Source organism: Rhinolophus sinicus, linkage group LG10 (assembly GCF_036562045.2).
Source record: "Rhinolophus sinicus isolate RSC01 linkage group LG10, ASM3656204v1, whole genome shotgun sequence".
In the NCBI taxonomy this organism is placed as follows: domain Eukaryota; kingdom Metazoa; phylum Chordata; class Mammalia; order Chiroptera; family Rhinolophidae; genus Rhinolophus; species Rhinolophus sinicus.
Window position 1 is genome coordinate 109,358,799 of NC_133759.1, and position 22,715 is coordinate 109,381,513.

The window sequence follows — 22,715 nt, forward strand, 5'->3', positions numbered from 1 at the left end:
GGTTTTTGGATTTTTGGGGTAGATACCCAGAAAAGGAATTGCTGAGAGCTTTTAACGCTAGGCTCAACTTAGTAAGCTTTGGAGAGCTGAATAAGGTTTCTAACACTAAAAAGTTAGTTCCAAGGTATCCTTTGAAAAATCTGTTAGTCGTTGTAATAGCCTAAACAGTAGGTGGGGTCCACATTCAGGTGGAGGCAGTAGAAGAACAGGGCATGTATGTGAAATATTTCCACACAGAAACAATGGGGCCCAGCAACTGCATTCAGGTAGGCAGTATCTAAGGTCTGAGTAACATTACTTTTTTAACGCAAATCAGGAAAAGATGAAAACGTGTATTCATTCAGGCATTTATTCCAAAAATACATATGCTTATTATAGGTCAGATACAGCACTAGCTAATACAGTAACAACTTTGGCTTGAGGGATACTATATTTGAGATTCACGTAGGATGAATGAACCGCAAAGCTCAGATCAGGGGCTGGAATGAGGAGATACAGATGAAGTCATTTGTTTAGGAATGGTAGCTGGGAAGGAGCAGATGAGAGTACAAGGAAGGAAAGGCCAAAGATGAAACCCTGGGGGACATTTATACTTATGGGGGAAGAAGGAAGGGGAGGAAACACCATAAAACCTTACAAATTAATTCACTCAAAATGCTCAGCTATAATAGACTGAGCACGAAGTAAGTGCAAGGCTCTGAGAAAGACCACACCATGGTCTCAAGGAGTCTATATGGTACAATCGGGGAGTTTATGGGGACATTACTACAATACTAGGTGAAACTTCTGGGTACTATAGTGAAGTTGCAAAAAAATACTATGGGAAATGGGGTACTAGTGTTCTAGCTTGGGTGAATTGGAGAAGATTACATGGAAAAAACACCTGAGTTGATCCTTTAAAGAAGGAAAGGAATATAGGCACAGATAAGAAGGTAACAGAATAAAGGGACATGATAACCAACACCAGTGGTGGACTTTTATATACATTTCGGTGAACCTTTGCAACTACTTTCATTTATAAAAGAAAGGAAAAGGATATCAAAAGGTTCAGTGTAGGCAAGTAAGTGTGTGGTGGCAAGGAAGAGGGACACTCTTCCTCAGTTTGGTACAGAGCCTGCTCAGTGTGTTCCACGACCAAGAATCAAAATCCAAAATGGATATTCACTTAAATGTTTAGATTTTTAGGGGAAGATAATAGATCCATTTATGTGAGGTAACAACGCTCTGCTATAGTACACTCCTGAGCACCCATAACGGGCAGCCACTGTTCTGGGTGAGCCATAACTCTGCCACTATGCGGCAGTTCTCACGGGAATAAAGGAAGGATAAAAGTGTAATGGGAGCACTAGAGAAAACACTCAGGTAAGAATAAGTGGCTTTCTGCTTTCAAAGATACCATATTTAAGATATGGGCCTTTGCTGCAGCAATCCCACTTCCAGAAATCTATCACACGATATACCAGCACAAGTGTGAAACTACCCACATACAATATTATTCAACACGAACTATCTGGACTAGAAAAAGTCTGGAAATAACCCAAGTAACCTGGGGACAGGTTGAATAGACTTTGATATATGCACACAATGACGTACCATGCAAAGAGAGAGGGGACGGAGGGCAGGAAAGAGAGGACCCTGTGTACTAATGTGGAGAGATTTCCAGATTATATTGTTAGGTAGAAAAAATCAAGTTACAGAAATCTCTGTGTGTAATATACTACCTTTTATACATGACTGAGGGGAATCAGAACGTGTATGTATTCATTTGTACTTGCAAACAGAACATGGGAAAATTTTGTCTGATGAGGGTTTAGTATCCAGAATATATGAAGAATTCTCACAACTCAACAACAAAAAGACAATGCAGTTTAAAGACAGACAAAGGACTTGAAGAGACACATTTCTCCAAAGATAATATACAAATGCCCAATGATCATAGGAAAAGACACTCAACATCATTAAGAAAATGCAAATCAAACCACAATGAGATACCACTTCACACCTACTAGGGTGACTATAATTTTTATAAAAAGAAAAATAACAAGTCTTGGCAAGGATGTGGTAAAACGGAATTCTCACACATTGCTGGTAGAAATTAAAAATGGTTCAGCCACTGTGGAAAACAGCAATTACCCAAAAGTGAAACACAATTATCATACGATCCCGCAATTCCACTCCCAGACATATACCCAAAAGAAATGAAAACAAGTACTCAAACAAATACGTACATGCACTATTCACAATAGCTAAAAGGTGGAAACAACGCAAATGTCCACCAATGGAAGAATGGATAAACAAGCTACAGCACATATATACAATCGATTATTTAGACATAAAAGAAATGAAGTACTGATACATGAGACAATGGATGAAGCTTAAAAACATGTTAAGTGAAATAAGCCAGACACAAAGCTGTTATATCGCATGAGTCCATTTATGTATCCAGAACACATAAATCCATACAAACAATGCAGATCGGCGGTTTCCAGGGGTTGGGGAGGAGGGACTGCTTAACAGGGACAGGGTTTTCTTGGGGGTAACGAAACGTTTTAGAACTAGAAAGAGGCAGTGATTGGACAACACTGTGAATGTACTAAATGCCACTGAACTGTTCACTTTAAAATGGGTAATTTTATGATATATGACTTTTCTCAATTTTTAAAAATATTTCTAAAAGAAAGAAACTAGTAAAGATGGCTCCCTGTGACGGGCTAACTAGGCTGGAAGGCAAAGGTGTATGCAAGATGTCTCTCTGCACTTCAGAGGTTCAGTTTGACCTCTGAACCCTATAAGTATGTTTATTAAGTCGTTAAAAATAACTCCACAATCATTTTATTAAATATTAGGTTTAAAAAATACATTTTCTTTTGTTACAACATGAAGAACGTTTCTTTGGAAAGTAACTTCTTCAGATACCGTAAGATCTTTATAATATCTTTAACTATTGAAAAAAAGTATGGCTTGTCATTCACGTAAATGATCATTATGCAAACTCCAAATACAACCAAGATAGTGCCTTGAGTTCTTCTCCCAACAGTGTGACAGGTTCTGACCCACTCACCTGGTTCACCGAGCTGAGCCTTCAGAGCCGGGGGTACTAGGACAGGCCAAAGGTCACTGCTCACAAGCTGGCCACCCCGTCATCGGAACTGTGCTCTAAGAAACCTTATGTGCTCTGAAGAAATCAACTCAAATAAATGACCCAGGAAAATCAAAGATGACTTTCTAATTAACTGTTACTTTGATTTTTGAGGCTTCTAAGCAATCTGTTAAAAAATCCCATAGTATCATCGTGCTTCTGGATTTTTTAAAAGATTTTTGAGTTTCAAAAAAGAGATTTTCTTTTCTTGTACAATAAGTACACTTAATAGTTTTCATTTTGAGAGCCTTCAGTTGATATGCCCTGAAATATCTTAAAATTTTAGGACAGTAAGATATTCTGAAATCCTATGTTATGTTAGCTAAAGTTAAATTTCAGAAGAAAAATACAGAAACTTCAAGAACTTTCTAATACCCTCTGTCAGAGTCTATATGCTACATTCAATTTTTATCAAATAAAACGTTTAAAGTAAGATGGCTCAGCCTTAGCTGGTATTTTTGAGCCACACTTTTCCTGACAATACCAAAGTACCAATTTCTCTAATTCCTGAGATCTATCAAAATCACTGTTTTAAATATATTTTGCTCAAGTTTAACACTATAAAGCTCTGTCTTATTCTATAAGCAGCAAGTATATATATAGATATAGATATATACATATCTCTCTCTCTCTCTCTCTCTCTCTCTCTATATATATATATATATATATATGAAAGATCTTATTTCCTTTTTTAACAAAGATGAATAGTTAAACAAATTCTGTACCTCAGAAGTAGGACTTATTCTGGGATGGTCGTAATTAATATTATTTAAACATAGCAATTGCTTAAAACACGTAAGATATTTAACTAAAATCTGCAAAAACCAGGAACTGGCACCACAGATTTGTTTTGATTTCTGATGACTTATTTGTAAAGAACAAAAATTAGTCAAAATGCTTCCTCTATCTTTAGGATTTTCATACACCAACCAAAAGAAAAACCAATATTCAATAAGGCCAGTTTTTTAAAGAAGGAACTCTGACACTGAAATACACAATTTTGAATTCTAAGCAGCAATTTACTTATTCTGTATAACATAAAATATACTTTTTTTTATACTTGTATTAATAGCTTTCTCCAGAGTTCAAGGTATATATAAAATACGAACAAGGGAAAGGAAAAAAATAGAAGAAAGCTGTAACTGCAAAGAGGGCAAAGATGTCTGGAAATTAGAATCAGGTCTCGAGAACATCTAACTCTCAGTGTGGATATGCATGTATGGCGGGTGGAGAGGAAGAGGGAGGAATGTGTGTCTGGAGCAGAATCATCTGGAGCTTCTTAGATCCACACATCAGAAGGGGAAATGAATCTGGAGGAACTATTTCAACAGGGCGGAAGAATTACGATTCTGCCACACCATACCTCCCAACCATTTCTGGGCAATTCTATTAAGCAAATTGAAATTCATTTTCTCTCTTTCTCAGAAAGCCTTGGTACATAGTCGAGTCATCATCTCTTTAAATGTTCAAATTTTCAGAAAAGTAAATGAAAGAAAAAGGATTGATAAGAATGGGTTAGATTTAGGCAAACGAAAGAGGAAATCAGATTTTTAATATAAAGAAATAGTAACAACAAAACTGAAATCCTTGAACAGAACATTCAAAAGTGTTTCAAGTGCTATATTTCTGTGTATTTCCTTCAGTTCTAATGCAGAAAGGCTATCTGAGTTGGCAGTAAACAGCCCAGGGACACGCAGGCCATCACCATACCCTGGGACTGGGTAACAGCTCCGCCCTCATCACCCAGCATACAATGATAGAAACTCAAAATGAGGGACAAAAACATTAAAATGATCAAACAGTACATATATGTATCGTCTCAGTACTGAAAACCTACCAGGCCAAGAAGCCAGAAAACACTGTTGTAGAGGGAACAAAGGTAAGTCAGCTTTCTTAGGCCACACCAGCCGATGGGTATAGATGGAATCACAGTGGTGCAAAATAATACCTTAAGCTTGCCAGCTGGGCCCCATATGCTCTTACAGGCACTCAACACCCTTAAAAGGCCCTACACAAACATTTCTGGGTGCACAAATCCTGACTCCTCCAAGCCTGAGAGCTTGGCCAGACCCTGTCAAGTGAGACCCAGGCCTTCCTGTGAGAAAGGTGGAGGCTTCCACAGTTAGACCGCTTGTACCCTGAAGCAAAACACTAAAATAGCTCAGGAAGGCAGCTCATCTATTTCATACATACCATATTTTCCTATTTCCATACACACCACACCCTGCATACTGTTCTTGTCAGGCCCCAGTGCCTCTGACTTAACAAGACAGGTTTTAGTGAACAATGGGTTATTGTGCTTCCCTCGTGACTGGCCCCTAGGAGACAGGCCTCCCAGGGCTGCCCCCAGACAGGCCTACACTGTACAAGTGCTTCTGGGCATCTCAGCCCACATTTATTACTCTGCCAGTTGCCATCTGTATCCAAATCTCAGTTCTATCCCAGCGAAATCCCAATCACAAAAAGAATCATCCTCTCCAGTGACTTGAATAAATTTGATTGCCAACATTAAATTCACTCTGGGGTATCATCACCAGAAATATTCCTTCTCTGCTGAGGTTTTATACTGAACCACAATTGATGGTACCTAATGCAATAGCAGGGATGAAATGATAGGTCAGTAAAGTCAGCTGCAAGCCAAGAAGCCTCAAGAAGTAAAAGAAATTCGTAACATTATTTGTTGGGGCGAGGGTGCCGGAGGAAGAGGGAGAGAATATAAATAATGGATTAAAAGAAAAGGACAACCAAGGTAAGTTAAAAGGTCAAGCAACAGGTAATGCCTTCTGTGTATTTTATTTTAGTTGAGAAAGGAGAAACACATTAGGGGTTCATCTGATCTGATAAATTAATAAGCACAATTATAGCTATGATTTATTAAGCAAGACACTGCGCTAAATGCTTTATATACATTATCTCTTCTAAACCTTACAAAAACCTTGTGAAGACATATTAGCTTTTTGTTTTATAAATGAGCAACTGAAACACAGGTTATATAACTTGCCCAAGGTCATACAGCTCATAAATGAGCCAGGATTTGAACCCAGGCCTGGGACTCCTGACACTATCATGTTACAATGCCTATGGCCGATGGCTTAAAGGCATATTTCCAATGTATATGTTTAAAAATGAGATATAGCACCATGTGCTAATATGAAATGATCTCAAAGATACATAGTTAAGTGAAAAAAGACAAGTGCACTGAGGCCAATCTCCAAGGTAATAGTATGCGACCATTTCTATAAAGCCAAAGTGATGGGGGGAAAGATATACATGGTTGCATTATACATAAAATATCACCGAAAGAAAAGAAACCAGGAACAGTGACAACCTCGAGCAGATGGACAAGGGGACTGAGGACCAGAAAAGCAGAGCCTTTTCGCTGCATATACGCTGGGATGGTAGGACTTTTTAACCCAATTCATGTCATTTTGCACGAGGCCTGAGCACTGCACAGTAAACCAAGCTGTAGAAGCTCAAGTCCCGTCATAAAAGGATGCCTGCAAGCTCCGCGCTCACTAAAGCTAAATGAAGAGGCTTCCGCACAGCAAAGGCACACCGACTTCCGTCAAGCATGCTTTTTAGATGTTTCACCGTAAAGGTATCTATTAACACTGCTCACACCCTAAACATCGACCAAAGTGCTGTCACACACAGAAAGCAAAAACCAATTCCTGTGAAAAGGGGAGGAGAGACTGCAGCTAGGAAAACTTAGTGAGGTAGGGGAGGAAAACGGCCACTCAAAAATAGTGAAACAAGAGAGAGGAATGGGCAAAGGCGAACCCACTGCAGGTGGGCCCAGGGAAACACAGCTACAGAACAAAGCCAAGCTGTAGAAATGGGGAGGAAGGAAGATGAAGGCACAGGAGCATCTAAAGCAAGATGAGAAGGAATTCTCACTCCCCGTTTAGTCCGGAAAGTAGAAAGATGAAAACAAAATCAAAACACACACAGACCCATTGAACTTGTAAGTCAATGAATAATATGCCCACTCAGAATCAATGTGTTCCTTTGCTTGCCTTAAAATATTTACTTTTATTTTACTTTCTATAATTTTAAATTCAGAATGTGATTCAAAATTATTGGTAATGCTTATTAAACCCACACCCCCATTTAAAAAATGTAAATATTATCTGCTCAAAGAAAAACAATTCTGGCTAGCTTAAGCAAAAAGGGGGATATACTGGAAAGCAAATGGACTTGAGGAAAAGCTGAGCATCCAAGTTTCAAGATGAGCTAGAACCAGAGCAGCTCTGAGGCTGCAGGGGTTCTGGAGCGCCATGAAAACAAGTCAAAAGATGATATGGCAGAGAAATAGCCAATGGGGGGCCCTGCTGGGTCCCAAGGCCATTCTCAGAAAAGGGTACATTTCTATAAGCCAGGTGTCACTCCAACTGTTACCTACTACAATGTAGCATTCATAAGTATAACACTATAATTTACATTTATATTAAACAAATTTATTGATAAATTCATAACTTATGTAAAATATTTAAATTTAAAGTCACTTCTAATTTTCACTCACAACTGCATGCTTCAAGTTTTTTGTATATAATATCATTTAAAAACTTGAATTTGTTTAATTGATTCAATATCAGAGCTATTATTGGGAGAATTGGACACCAGAATCATAAAGCAAAGATTAAACAGCACTAACCAGAAATCGATGGTACAAATGTGTTCACCAATCCATCTTTAAAAGGAATTTTTGTTCTTACAATGACCCTGTAATTTAAAATATCTTTTTCAAATAGATGAACAAAATAAGACCCAAAACAATAATTTAAGTTCCCTCAAATAGAAAAAACACCAAACTCTCAGGTTCCCATTAATGCAATCTCAGCCTGAATCATTAATCTGCTTTAATATCATCTTCCTCCTAAAATCCACTAATGCCACATTATGGTAAATAATAATTGCTTTCACAATTTTAAAAAAGTTGTAAGTGTTTATTGTTTGAAACTTAGAACATTCAGGAAAAATGAAAAATTTCCCATAACCCAGACTTGAACAGCACTTTAAGCAGGCTGGTCTCTTCCCTTCAACCACCCTCGCTGTATATATTATAAAACAGTAATTTCTTTATCCATTTCTGATTTAATATCACATCCCCATTACTTTGTAAATCTATTATACTTTTCTGGAATTTCTATTATTTCTTATTTCAAAAGCAATCTAAGCCCATTACAGAAAATCACAAAATAGAGAAAAGTAAAAGAAAAGGAAACATCCATACTTCTCCTAAGAGACAATATCGCGGTGTGTTGTCTTCCAGACTAGAAAAGTTACATGTGCAGAATGACCCTCTGTCAGAGGAACTTCCTACCACACGTGCTCAGGTCACATACAGAGGGCAGCACAGCGTCAGGAATAAGAGTAAGGGCTCTGGAGTTGGCTGCCATTGTATTCAAAGCAAAGCCCAGACCCACCACTTATTAAGTGGGTGGCCTTGACCTCTCTGACTCTCAGTTTCCTCATCCATAAAATAGGACTATAATGAGGAGAGAAGGTATTGCATGGAAAGGCCTTAGTAAAACGCCCAACACGTCAGAAGCACTCAGTAGAGACAAGCTATTACGAAGCATGCCATAACCTCATTTTTTCCCTACTGTGCTCTGAACACCCTTCCATGTCATTAGATCCACTTCTACAACATCCGTTTTAATGCCAACATAGCACAGTTTGCCCATGTGCTGTATCAGCCACTAGAAAAGGTGGCAGAAAAATCCAGATCCTCACCATGTTGGTCGAGGTCACCTGCTGACTAACACACACGTAGGGACAGAGAACTCCAACTGACCCAACTTGTTCCCTAAAGTGGGGGAATGGGGGTCAGAGCGGGTTAGGACTCCCAGTGTTTCCTCACTAGCTTATTTGGGAGAAGTCACAGGGCAGATGAGGTTTGGCTGTTGTTTGTTTTTAGTGTTTTTGTTGCCAATAATATCTGTGATGAAATTCAGTTTATTTACCCAAGAAGGTGCCACTTTTGAAGCAAAGAAATTTGGGGCGGGGGTAGGGAACAAAACCTTTTAAGCAATATTTGCAGCTACTAAAATGCTAAATGTTAAATTGCTACCAAGTATCCACTGACATAGAAGCATACCACAACTTATGTTTCATAATTTTGATAGAAACAGCAAAGTTAGAGATGCAGAGGACCTCTGTCTTCTCAACTGTAACACTCTGTGATACTAGATTTAAGTAATTTTCCAAGTCCAGGAGCTGTGTTAAAAACCGGCCAATTATATCAAGCTGCCACCCAACTGCAAATGTCTACATTCTTATCTGCCTTCTTTCTCATTCGTTGTACTCCTTCGTGTCTTAACCATGTTCCTCTATATGTACACCCTCCTTCAAATGTTGTTAAAAGTTTAGACCTGTACACTGAAAGGAGTTCTCTGGGTCTTAAGATCCAAGTCCTACTTTTCCCCAGCTAAGGACTGGAATGTAAAGATCATTTTGGAATGTGTGCTGATGTTTGGTCCTATCTGTTTGGCAAGAGTCCTGTTACTATCTAAACATTGAATTCCTCATTCCTGCTGCTCAGTTTCTTCCTACCAAGTCCTTCATCTTCATGTTCCCAAGTGCCAACCTGAAGCCCCAGACTAACATGCCCAGCTGCCTGGATCCCAGCTAAGATCCTGGTTAAGCTGATCTCAGATTCTGAACCCTTTGTATGGATTAAAGGGCCCTTCAGGATCAATTACGCTGCATCATAATCGCCCGCATGTCCCGGCCCCAGTAAACAATAAGCTCCATGAAGGAAGGAACTGTTTTATCTCATTGTACCTTTATTGCCTCCTGCAGTGCCTTGCTCACGGAAAGCCCTTCGTAAGCGCTGAATGAAGAAATGAACTCTGCTGCCCTCACTCTCAATCTGCCCACTCCAACATTAGTGGAAACTGCTAATGCTCACTTTTCTCAGCCACAAGGCACATATACAGAGAGTGAATCTGAGGAACACATTGCTTCCTATCTCTTAGCACTTCCTATATGCATCTCACTCCTTCCTTCTGGCTTCAGTGTCTTTCTTCTTGAAGTACATCTTTCAGTAGTTCCTTCAGCAAAAGTCCACGAGTCATCAACACTGTCTTTATCTACAAAGCCTTTATTTCACTTTCCCTCTCGAATATTATTATATATGGATACAGAATTCCAAGTCAGTGCTTGTTTCTCCCCCTCAGCACTTTAAAGACATTATTCAATCATCTTCTGCTATAAACAAAATGCCTGCTAGTCTAGACATTGGTGTCCTTGGGTCCTTGGGTTGCATTTGTCTTTGCCCCATCCCCACCCCCCCACCCCAGTGTTCCACCTACAATGTGTCTTGGTATGAATTTATTTTTATTTATCCAGCCTGGGGTTCACCGTGCTTCTTGGACCTAAGAATTCAGGCCTTGCACTTATTATGGAAAGTTCTCGGCCATTATACCTTCAAATAGTGCCACTCTCACGCTACCTCCTTTTTCTGGAAGTTCACAGAAGGTAACATTGGATTTCCTCGTACTAAAGTACATGAGTCTTAACCACTCATACTTGCCACCTTTTTATGCTCCAGTGAAATTCCAAGCAATTTCCTCACATCTCTTTAAAGAGCAACAGTTTTCAATTATGTCTACAGCTGTTTAACCAGTCCATGGAGGTTACTTTTGCTTACTGACTATAATTTTCATTTCTAGAAGTTCTCTCTGGGTCTTTTCTAAATCCGCGTGCTGTTTTTCTAGACTGCAATGTTCTTTCATTACAGTCCCACCCCTCTCATCTCTAATAATCGAAACCAGTAATCTCTGCCCTGCGTCCCAGGAGCACCGCATGGAGACCCAAGACTCCTAATTACAACGTCTGCCGACGCGCCTTCACAGTGATGCGTTTCCGTGCGTGGCCGGCAACTTTTCATTGCAGGTTCATCTTCACCATGAGTTGTTTTTTTTCTACAAGAGTCCTAGGTTTCTCATCGGCTGCTGTGCAGGACAGTTTCACACATACCTCTGATGGCTGCACTGGATTCCAGGGTTCTGACCAGCTTTTGTGCTAGCATCTCAGCTTGAGGGTTAGTCGCACCGTAAAAAGTGTTCAATTTTAACCCACCCCCAGTGTGAGGTACAGCCTTGGGGTTTAAATGTTTCTTTTTTTTTATTCCTTATTATGCACAATCCCAGAAGGACAGCAAGTTTCTTTGCAGCTCCTCAGACCAGTGGGCAAGGTTTTTCTAGTCCTCTTTTCACAGTCGGGCCGGCCTAAGGTTTTATGCAGCAGGACCTCAACCTCACCTCCACCTTCCTCCTCCCTCCTTCACGCAGACCTCAGGCCGCGACTCCTCTTCCTTCATGAGACCTTCAGGACCACGCCCTTGGGCTCTGTATCCAGATCCGAACCGACCACAGGCCCCGGCTCCGATCACACCCTAGCTGGGAGATCTCTCTTCACGCTGGCACCTGGGATTTGCTGGTCTATCAGGCCAGGCGCGCTTCTGCTCGTCCTTGATACATTTTGTCCACAGTGTCCGTGTGCTGGCTGCAGGTGGGGGTGGAAGTCCTGTATAGCAGGCCTGGCAGCAGTGTCGCTAGAAGCCTCCAGTCGTCACAAAATATAACTGTGCAAGGCTCACTTCAGAGAACTGTGACGATGACTTACCATTTGCCAGGTGACAACAGCCCACATTTTTTTCAGCCTCAAGAACAGTTTTCATATTGGAAAAAACAAATATCCCCAAGGCATTTTGAGGTCATTTTGTCACTGCACACTTCAAATGCCTTCACAGCTCTTTTCCTGCTTGAGAATGTCACCAGTATGAGAACCCGCCTGTTGACTCTACTTTCTCACTGCCCATTCATTCTGTAAACAGCTTCGATCTGCTTTATACTCCTATAACGCCAGTGAAATTATCAAAAAGCTAAACATTTCCTGCCTAATCAACAAATCCAATGACCTTTCTTGGTCCTCATTCTTCCTCAACTCTCTGCAGCAACACTGACCATGACAATTTTTCCAGCCCAGTGTCACCCCAGTTCAAATACTTATTATTCCTATATTGTCACACCCATTCTCCAATTCACTCCCATCACTCCAGTCTCCTTCTCCAATATCCCCAATAAGTCACAGCCTGATTAACATTATGAGCCTCTAGTCACATCAACTACTCGCCCTCCCCACTCGGTCCTGCGGTAGCTCATTAATACCTATATTATGGGAAAGAAAAGATGCCCACGGCATGTCCTGCCCCCAGATGTGCAAATGCCACCACTCACCGGACGCGTGCTGTGTACTGGGTCAGGTGCTATACACCTTACCTGCGATCCTGCTAATGGATCCTCACAATAGCTGCGTGAAGTAGGTGCAATTATTGTCCCAATTCAACGCTGAGAAATAACGCTTCAGGATTAGGGAGCCAACCCAGGGAAACAGAGCTGGCAAGTGACTGAGTCAGTTCTGGTTTATGCCAAGACTATCCTCTTAAATAATATATGCTATACTTTTTCCACAAATATTTATACCAAAACCCAGACCTCTCCTCTGATTCCAAAACTCATATCCGATACCTTCTTAAACAGTTCTGTTTGGATGACTCAACAGTACCTTGCGTGAATACATTCAAAACCAAAATCACGATCACGCTGCCCAAATCGAGGTGGTCCCACCTCAATGAACACCTGCCCAACCAACCAATCATGCAAGTCAAAACCCTGGACATCATCATACCTGGACATAGTCTCGTTCACACTCCACCTCCAACCTATGACCAAATGCTGCCCATTTTTGTCTCCTCCTGAATCTCTCCACTCCATCCCGCTCTCTTCATCTTTAACACCACCCTCATCCAAGATGCCTCACCTCAACTGCTGAAACTGCCGAACTTGTCTCCCATCACTCATTCCGGGTTCTCCCAACCCATTTTCAATTATGCAACCAATATATTTTTTTTCCAACTCAAGGTTATGCTTTTAAAATACAAATCTGACCATTCACAAATTTTGGACTCAGACCAAAGCTTTAAGTCATTCTTTACTTCAGGGTCTGAAGCAACAGGAATGCAGACTGGTGATAGCTGGGTTTCAGTCGCAGAGAGAAAGTCAATGTTCAGTGCGAGTCAAGAATGACACAAACAACACACAGAAACAAAACTGAGAGAGATGACGAAGAGGACAGGACCTGAGCGATGTCAGCCATTTGGCTCTAGTTATTCCTGAGGCGGCGCTGAATCCTACATTGGCCAACTTTCAAGGTATTCTTCTTGTTGCACTGTGACACCCCAGGATGTTCCAATGAAATCCTTTCTTCTTAGGTAGTTCACAGTTTCTAGCTTGCAACTAAGAGTCTTAGCTAAGGGGAAAAAAAACTTAGAAGAGCCAAGAAGACACATTTAGAAAAAGGGGACATGCCTACAAAGGCAAAAATAAAACAAACTCCACATAAAGTAAAAATACCTTTGGCCAGAAAATATATAAATATGTTCAGTGTTTGTAAACTCATGTATCTCCTCCTTTAAAAGGTGCTACATAAAATGCTGCAGGGTAAGAGCCATGTTTTCCTTTATGTTCTGCAAACATCACAGCTTACCATAGAACTAAATACTGAATAAAAAAATTAGAAGTAAAAGCATGACTATACAATAACGTAAACTGTAACTTGCATCCTTGGAAACCCACTCCCTCTGGGGACAATTTATACATGCACTCATGTAAATAAAATGTCACTTTCTAGTAACACTTTACCACTATTCTATTTCCTGGTTTTGATTTACATTGTCAGGTAGTATAAACTCACCTTGTTCATAGCCAAGAATTTTATATATTACATAGAAGTATACTGAAAAGTAGAGTACCATGGGAGGGAAAACATTTAGCTGTGGAAACTACAAATTATATCCTATAGAAACACTTTTTCTGTTGCCATCTGGTGGTTCACGTATTAAGTCAACACCGACACCCATAGTACACAAGGGCCTGTCCACAAAAATCAAAATATCCTATGTTTTTCGTATCACATCTAACACCTGGGAGAAAGCAAGATAGAACTGACCTTCACTTTGAAAACAGGCCACCATTCATGAGAAAACCATAAATACACCCTCAAAATAAATTAAGGATCACACTACCCATAAACTACCCATAGAACTACCGCCTCTCTAATATACCTTATACCTATGTGATATAAGCTTTGAAATCCCTCCTTACCTCAAATCCAAATTTTTCCAAACTAGCCTGCTTGGGTTGCTAAAATTCCGCACACCAATTATTCTTAATAAAGGCAACTACTGGCAAGCCCCAAGGAGCCATACTTCTCTTTGAGTCGCGATAGTCATTCTTTGATTACCTACCTCCCTATAATTTTATTTTTCCGGAAAGATGTTTCATCTTTGTAAAATCAAGCTTACATATTTGAGAACTTCCTAACCTCTCATGATAAGCAATCATGTCTAGAATAGAGGAGAGTTCTGAAAGGAAGAAAAGGCAACAAAACATTGCACTGAGGGCTAATGTTGCCTATGCAGTAATACAGGCCCAGAAGGCCAGCCTGTTCACCAAAGCCTTGTCAGTTCACACACGCACACACACACACCAAAGCCAAAAACCCTGCAGAAACTATTGTCTTAGCCCATGTTCAACAAGCTAATCTCCAAAGATCAGTAAATTAACAAATCTAGTTGACTGACAAATCTGTTGTCAAGAAATTGGATTATTTAATTGATAGCTGTTATCTTCACTAGACATTGTCTGTATAACAACAGAGTGCCAGCTAAGCCTCTTAAAGTGAAAAATAATTCTTGTGCTAATTTTGAGGGCCTTTTGATTTACTGAAAGTCCTTAATGAAGACAATTAACCAACATAACATTAGGTTAAATGTAAACATCAACAGACACCATCTACTAACCTCTTTAGCTACTGATGGTCACTGTCTAGTAAATATAAACATTCTCAAATCCATCACTATTTCATATCTTCTTAAATTTCTCACTGCATTACTTACCTCCAGTAGATTTCAATTAGCCTTGCACTTTTTTCTTCCAGTCATTTAAATAAATAAGCATCTCACATTTTAAGGAAATTTATTTCTCCAAACTTCAGGCTTACATTGATAAATTATGGCACTAATTCATTTTACAGAACCTAAATTTTTTAGCATGAACCCTTTTCAGGCTCGAGTTCATACATCATGTGTTAGATGACAGCACCTAAGGAGAAACATTATATTGTATCTTAGCTGTCTTAACATTGTAACTATCCTGGGAAAAGTAAAATGAAGAGAATTACATTCTAAGAGCTAAGACATATAGAATTATAGAATCCCCAGAAAGATATAGATAGATGGATAGATAGATATAGATAGATACGTAGATAGATATTGATACACACACACACACACACACACACACACACAAAGAGAGAGAGACAGAGACACTGGTGAAGGACAGAAAGGATAAAACAACATACAGAAGATCGGAGAATCAAAGAATGATTTTGAAGATCTAACCTAACCTCCAATGTTTACAGGTGAAAAAATACACTCAAAGAGGCTAAAAGATATGCTCATATTACAAGTTAGTTATAGAATGTAATAAAAACCAGGTCTACTGACACTTAGCCAACCACCATTTCCATTCACCACATCTGCATTTCTAGGAAAGCTTTAAAAAATATTCTCCTTCCCATAATACCCACAGGAGACCCGGGATCAGGGGGCCTGGGGTCAGGTTCAGGCAATGAGTCCCCGGCTTTAGAGCTCCCTGTCAGGAGGTCAGACCACCCGAATGCTGGCATGACAAACGTCTAAATAACAAGGGTTTCCTAAAGCAGTGCATCCATAACACCATTTTTAATTTTCATATTTGGAGATAGTGAGAAAGTGTTAATATAATGAAATGACAAGACTAATAATATTTCCCCAGAGCAGATCTCAGGTACAGGTTCAATAACTGGCAGGTAGCTATCTGTCAAACTATGACAAACTTCTGCATTTCAAGGATTTATTGAAAAGCATAAGACTAATTTCTATGTGCTACTGCAAAGGGGTGACAGGAGGTGCCACAGTCACAGTTCCAGATGACAAAATACATTCTCTCATGGGATCAAAGGTATAAACATTTATAATCTTTTGTATTAAAAGAGATTTACAAATTTAAGAGGAAATTTGTTTAAGAAAAATTCTTATAGAAGTGTTCAAGTCACATTAATTAGAAAAGAGACTACACTCATTAAAATGCTGTTACGTTAGATAGAAATGTATCCCCTCTTACCAGTATTTAACCAGATAATAGAACTTACATCAACACTTCTACTTTTTTATTTTTAAGATAAATCTACTTTAACTCCTTTTTATACTATGTCTTTCAACCTGATTTTCATTCCCCACCCTCAGCTTTACTCAACTTTCATGGATTTGGATATAAAAGGGTCTACTTTTACAACTACTGCTTTTCTTAAATTTAAGCCACAACCTAGTCAAAATCCAGTTTCTGTGTTTTCACTCTCTGTGTCTACTCCATTCTCTAGTTTTTGTCAGCTGACATTACTTGTCTCTGATCTCAGGGACACCTTGAGAAAGGTCCCAAATCCATGTCTCACAACAAAAACACAAGGACTCTTAGGATGGAAATAACATAAAGACAACTGGTAGGTACAATTTAACTACGAGGTCTTCTTTGATTCCACATAATTACCCACTTGCTCGTCAGGCTGACTTTGTTTTACTCTACTATTTGGGGCACAGGAAACTTCCTGGCTAGATAGAAACCCAAAATGCAGCCAAACTCAACTGTGGTTCGATAAAATGCCTACTAAAGCAAACTAACAAATAAAAGGTCTGTACCTGACAGACCCCAATTCTTTATTCTCACTTAAAGGATTTAAATGCCCATACTTGGGTACAGATAAAAGAATTTTCCAAGTGTTCCTCAAAGAAATGGTTGGTACACTTCTAGTGGTCAATGCTAGGATGTTCAAATCTGTCACCAAACTGCCACAACCCATTTTCAGTTGGAATTTAACAGTTACATTATGGGGAAAATTTTTCTTTGGAAAGAAAAACATCAAAATGGCACCAGTCATATTATTATGGGAGAGGGGTGGGTATATGGATGGGGTTATGCATATTCCTCTAGTCTATTTTCCAAGTTATCTAATGTAATTTTTATTTTTTTTACAATACCGATAAATAAGCTAACCTGAAACTAGAGGTCAAGTAACTCAATAGAGTATTTAGAAAACACCAACCGCAGCACCGCCACCTTTCCTTTGCTGCTGGTCAGACTGCTCCCTCCTCACATAAAAGCAGAGACGGCTTGGATACACTGCAGCCAGTGGGTATGAACACAGACTGGACCGGGCAGGCTGCTTTCCATTGTGGTTCCATCACTACCAGTCCTGGGACCGTAGGCAAATTAGTTACAGCTCAGTGCCTCAGTTTCCCCACAGGTATAATGCGTACAAAATGCTGCCTACCTCTCAAAGGTTGCTGTGAAGAGTAAATGGGCCTACCTAGAAAGCTCTTGTGCTTGGCACAAGAAAATTAGCTGCAGGTGGCTCTACACAAGACTGCATAGAAGGTGATAATTGCTTATTATTAGATTTGCAAGACAGTACCAACCAAGTGGCCAGTTGCCATCTGTTAAACCTGCACTGGTCTAATAAAATTTAATCAATTGGTACCTGAGCACTTATTATCTGCAGTATTGTCTGCAAAGACTCTAGTGAAGCAGGCAGTCTGGAACTCAAGTTCCACTGAAACTCAAATTACAAAGCTCTGAAGGGAAGGGGGTCCAGTGGTAAGAAGATGGGGTGGGGTGGACAAAGCACTTCTGGGATAACGGAAGGCCATCAGGTCCCAAAAGCAAGCTAGATTTGCAGTGAACCCGATTAACACTTTTTGCTTTGATTTTTTGTTTTATGCTTTCTCTAGCGAACCTGTGACAGAGAAGCCTAATTCGTAAACCATACCCAAGGCAGGGGCCTGGCCTGAGAAAGATGGTCCAGGCAGGGGTCCGAGTTGGAAGCAGTCCAGGCTACAGGAAGTCAGGCTAAGAATGACAGAGAATCGGGTGAGATTATGGGACTGGCTGACACAAAGATAAAACTCTAACACAGATACATCACCTGTGGAGCTTCTTTAAACGCACACATTCACACTCCAGAGACCCTCCAGGTGGGAGGAGGAGCCCAGATGACTGTATTTTTCAATCTGACTGGTGATTCTGACAACACTCCAGACTAGCGAGAGCTCGACAGTGTCAGGAGGAATAAACAGAAGAGTGACTAAAAAGCTGATTAAATCTGGGAGGAATTTAAACGTTTGACATCATGAACATGAAACAGGTTTAAGTGAAAATAGGTTCAAAGTCCACAAAGGTCCCTGGAATTGGGGTGGGGGGTACCACAGAACCACAAGGCCAGTGGCAAGGTTAAAAGAGAACTCAAGTCATGTGATCTCTTTTAAAAGGGTTAGAATAATGATTCTCAAACTTGACTGAACATTGGAACCACCTGGGGAGTTTTTAAATCTCCTGCTGCCCAGGTGAAACTTCAAGTCAATTAAAACAAATTCTGGAAATGAGATCCAGGCCTCAGTATTGTTTAAAGCTCCCTAGTGATTTCAATGAGTGACCAAGTTTAAGAAACACAGAGTTGGAAAGGTTCCAGGAAATTAGCAAGTGACGGGAATGAGGAAAAATACAAGGCAATGTAAGTTCACGGTTCTCAAACTGTGCTGTACCAGAATCCCCTGGAAAGCAAGTGTGGCTCACCAAAGTAAAGGAGCTGGCCCTCTACGGGTTTACCAAATTCCCCAAGTGATTCTGATAGACACCAAAGTTGGAGAATCATAGGTCCAAGGACTGGAAATAACTCTGAAGGAGAAACTGAGAACTATGAACAACCCCAAAGCAGTAACTGAGAGCAGTCCTACCTCTCTTGGCCTGATGAATACAGACTTAACATGAGCCTGTACTGAACATTACCAGAATCAATAAGCCTGTCAAAGGTCCAGCAGTAAAGCTAAGGCACCGCAGACTCCACACATATGATACTTATGACCCTGTCATCCTTCGCCTCAGAAGGCATCCTTCTAACACACTCAAGTCTGGCTCCTTGGTGAACCTCACAAAGAAAGCATGTATTGCCACCTGCCTTTCAGAATTAAAGACTTGGATCGTTAGAAATCTAGAAAAGTCACACACACACACACACACACACACACACACCTTAATAAGCTGAGTATATAACTCAGAAATTCTCATTATCATGTAGAAAGAGGAAACCCCAGGAACTGTTACATTTGGAGGATCTGAACTGGGTGTTTCACATAAAAATCAATTACATACTCTGCTCCTAACTTAAGAGTATGTAACTATATGTAACTCAGGCTCTGTAACTATATGTAACTCTTATTGGTCAATATTGCACTTATTTTCTCCCAAGATATCATGATCAAGCCTAACCACATGAAATACCATTAGGGGAAAAAAAAGCAGTTAAAGAGAAATTAAGAATTGCTTCACTAGTTGCAACTCAGTGGTAAGTGTTCCATTTAGAATGTTACATTTTATCTGATAAGATTCAAGAGAATACATTCCCTTGCATAGGACCAACTCATCATCCCATCAGAAATCTCTAGGCAGCACCAGAATTTTCATTTTCAAGATACATGAGCTTTTGTCAAATAGTGACATCTCTCCTGTAATATGAATTTTCAATATGATATAAAAAATGATGGATATATTACACATTTCACAGAGCACAGAGAACAGAAACCTGTCAATGAATTTAAAAGTTCTGACAACCTATTTGAAATTTTACACTAAAGGATCTGTACACTTTATAAACCATATAAATGTAAAACAGGTACCAATGTTTTTACTGGTGGCAAGGAATAAAATATTTCTCCTTAATAGAATTTAACTACCACCTTAGTACTTTTTTGAAAAATTAATATATTTTCATTAACATTGTAGCTGTACAAATGCAACATGTTATATACAGCCTTCAAAGTGCAACTGATTAAAAACTTGAAATCTGTGTAATATACTTTGAAACAAAACCAGATTTTGTTCTCACCATTTGAACTTGTGCACAAATTTTCAAAAGTATTAATGTGCAAGGCTTACCTGCAAAGTGCAAGCCATTGTTTTCAGAAAAAAGAAAACTTAATAATGAACACCATTTCTACTTTAAAGGTCATTGCTAAGTGATTTAGATTTCTTTGTTTGAACCTGGCTTTTCTGGCAATCTGCAGATCCCACTTTACAAAATGACTTAATAAATGCTTTTCTACCAAGGTAAGTCACTAAGCAAAAAGAGGCACACATAAATGCAATGAAAATGTCCCAAGTCATGGAGGAGTTCAATTAACCAGAAATACAGCAATCTGTTTTCATGTAGCAAAACGTGAAAGCAGGCGTTTATGAAAGCCTTGGGGAGGACCACCGTTTCGATAACACAGGTGATCGTTAACGACAGGACCGGGACTTAGCTGCTCAACTACGGCTGACAGCTCTGAGTTCAGACCTCGACGGTGTCGTCTCATTTGCATCACGGTCTGCGCCGCCCAGAAGTCAGCTCCGCGGGAGGCTGCACGCAGCGGACCCCAGTGCGGGCTCCCATCTCCGCAATCTCGGCTCCTCGCTGTGCCAGTCGGTCCGGGAAGCGAAGGAGCAGCACGGCCCGCGCCTGGCGCTGCCCACAGCCGCGCAGGTAACTAACCCTAAGGGCCTCACCGAAGAGACCTGTCCGCGTCGTGCTTCTGCCCTCGTGTTGTCCGCGTTCACCTGTTTCCTTCCCAGACCCGCAACTTCGGCGCAAAGGGACGCTACCAGCATGGGGTACGTTCGGGTTTGGTGAGGAACCCCGATTTCGGGGCTCGAGCTCGGTCACGAGAGAGTCCCGCTCCCTTTTCCAGTGGCCGCTGGGCATCGCCAGGTGGGCTTCACCTGCCCACACACCCCCCGCCGGCTTCTGACCACAGGGCAGCACAGCCGAGCGGGGAGGCTGCGGCCCCGAAAGTTTCGCTGTCAACTGTGCGGCCCCCGCCGGGGGTCGGCCGCGGGCCTGGGGGACGGCGCCGGGACGCGCGGTGCCGGCTGAGGGGCACCCGGTACTCGGAAGTGCAGCGTCGGTGCCACTCACCGTTAGCGACTCAGACACAAACGCCCCCGTTTCTCACCGAGACGCTCGCAGCAGCGGCTCCCACCTCAGGGGTGGGCTCGCGGGGCTCGGCGTGAATAAGGAGCCCGCGCTCGGTCCCGAGAGGCGCGCGGGCCGCGGGCCCCGGCCGCCCCCACCCCCGCGCCCCGCTTACCTTGCGCCAGCGCCCGGAGCAAGTGCAGCTGCAGCGCCAGGAGCGCCCACCATCCGCGCCGCCGGCCCGCGCTCAACTTTGTCGCCGGCCGCCCGCCGTGCTCTCCCGCGTCCTCGCCGGGGATCGCGGGCGCCGCGCCGGCTCCGCGGGGCCGCCGCCGCTGCTCGGGGCCGGGCAGGGACCCCGCGGCCGCCCTGGGCCCGCCGCGCCGCCGCCGGCCGCCCGCCGCGCGCCCCGGGCCATGCTGAGGGGCCGCCGCCCCGGCCCCGGCCTCGGGCCCCGTGAGCGGGACCGGCGGGCGGGGGCCCCGGCCGAGCGCCCGCGGGGCGGCCAGGTGCTGGGGCCTGGCCGGGACGCTGAGGGGTGCGGCGGGGGAGAAGTTGTCAGCGGGTGGATTCCTGTCACGCCGCCCCCAGCGCCTCCGCAATCGGAGCGCCCGGACCGCGCAGCGTCTCGCAAAGGGTCCGCGGTCGTTGAGGAGCCGCCGCCGCCCCCGCCCGGCGCTGAGGAGAAAGTGCGCCCGCCCGAGCCGACGCTTGCCTGCCGCCGCGCCTCATTCAGAGCCCGGCCACACGCCCCGCCCACCCGCGCCCGCCGCCGCCGCTGATTGGCCAAGGGGCGGTGGTTCGCGCGCTCGAGTCCCGCCCCTCACCCTCGCCAGTTTTCAAACTCGCCGCGCCCGCCCGCCTGGAATTTCGCGCCGGCTGCAAGCTCGGCTCCGCGGCTTCCCGCGCCGCCTGCGCCCCCTAGGGACGCGCGGCGGGCAGTGCAGGCCGGCGCCGTCTCGGCACGCGACCGGGGGTGTCTGAGGCGGGGGTGGCGCGGACAGAGAGAGGACTGTGTCGGCCTCGCACGCGGGGGAGATGGGGGCGCTCGAGTGGGCTGGTGCCCGTGCGGCGGAGGGCCGGGCTCGGCCGCTGGGGCCGCGGGCCGGGACAGGTGGGCGCGCCCCTCCCGGCCCCGGCAGTCGTCCTCCCCGGCGCCCCTGGGTGCCGCCCCGCTCCCAACCGCAGGCTGTGTTCGGGTGGTTACGCGCCAAGTTATCGTGATTGCAAACTAGAGACACGCCCAATCGGGTTTTCAATTCCTAGCAACAAAAGGCTCCACGGGGTGCAGACCCGCCGCCTGTTGCAAGGAGTGGACGCCGGCTCTGTAGGGGCGTCCAAGGTCATGTGTGGCCTGCGGCGATCACAGCGCTGGCCGCTTTCCGCCATGGGGTGGGCAGACCTCAGTAAGGGTCCCATAGAGGAAGGGTCTCCTAGGAGGAAAGACCCCCCAGGGGAAGGGTCTCCT

The 22,715-nt window shown here is 42.8% G+C and overlaps 1 protein-coding gene across 1 annotated transcript in view; it reads right to left on the reverse strand.

Annotated features, from left to right (window-relative positions):
• The window catches only part of SDK1 (sidekick cell adhesion molecule 1), a 683,166-nt gene extending 661,214 nt beyond the window's left edge, over positions 1-21,952 (reverse strand). The window contains exon 1 of the mRNA XM_074313985.1: positions 21,423-21,952. The gene's annotated coding sequence lies outside the window, so the exon portion shown is untranslated. The remainder of the gene's footprint in view (positions 1-21,422) is intronic.
• Positions 21,953-22,715: the final 763 nt, after the last annotated feature.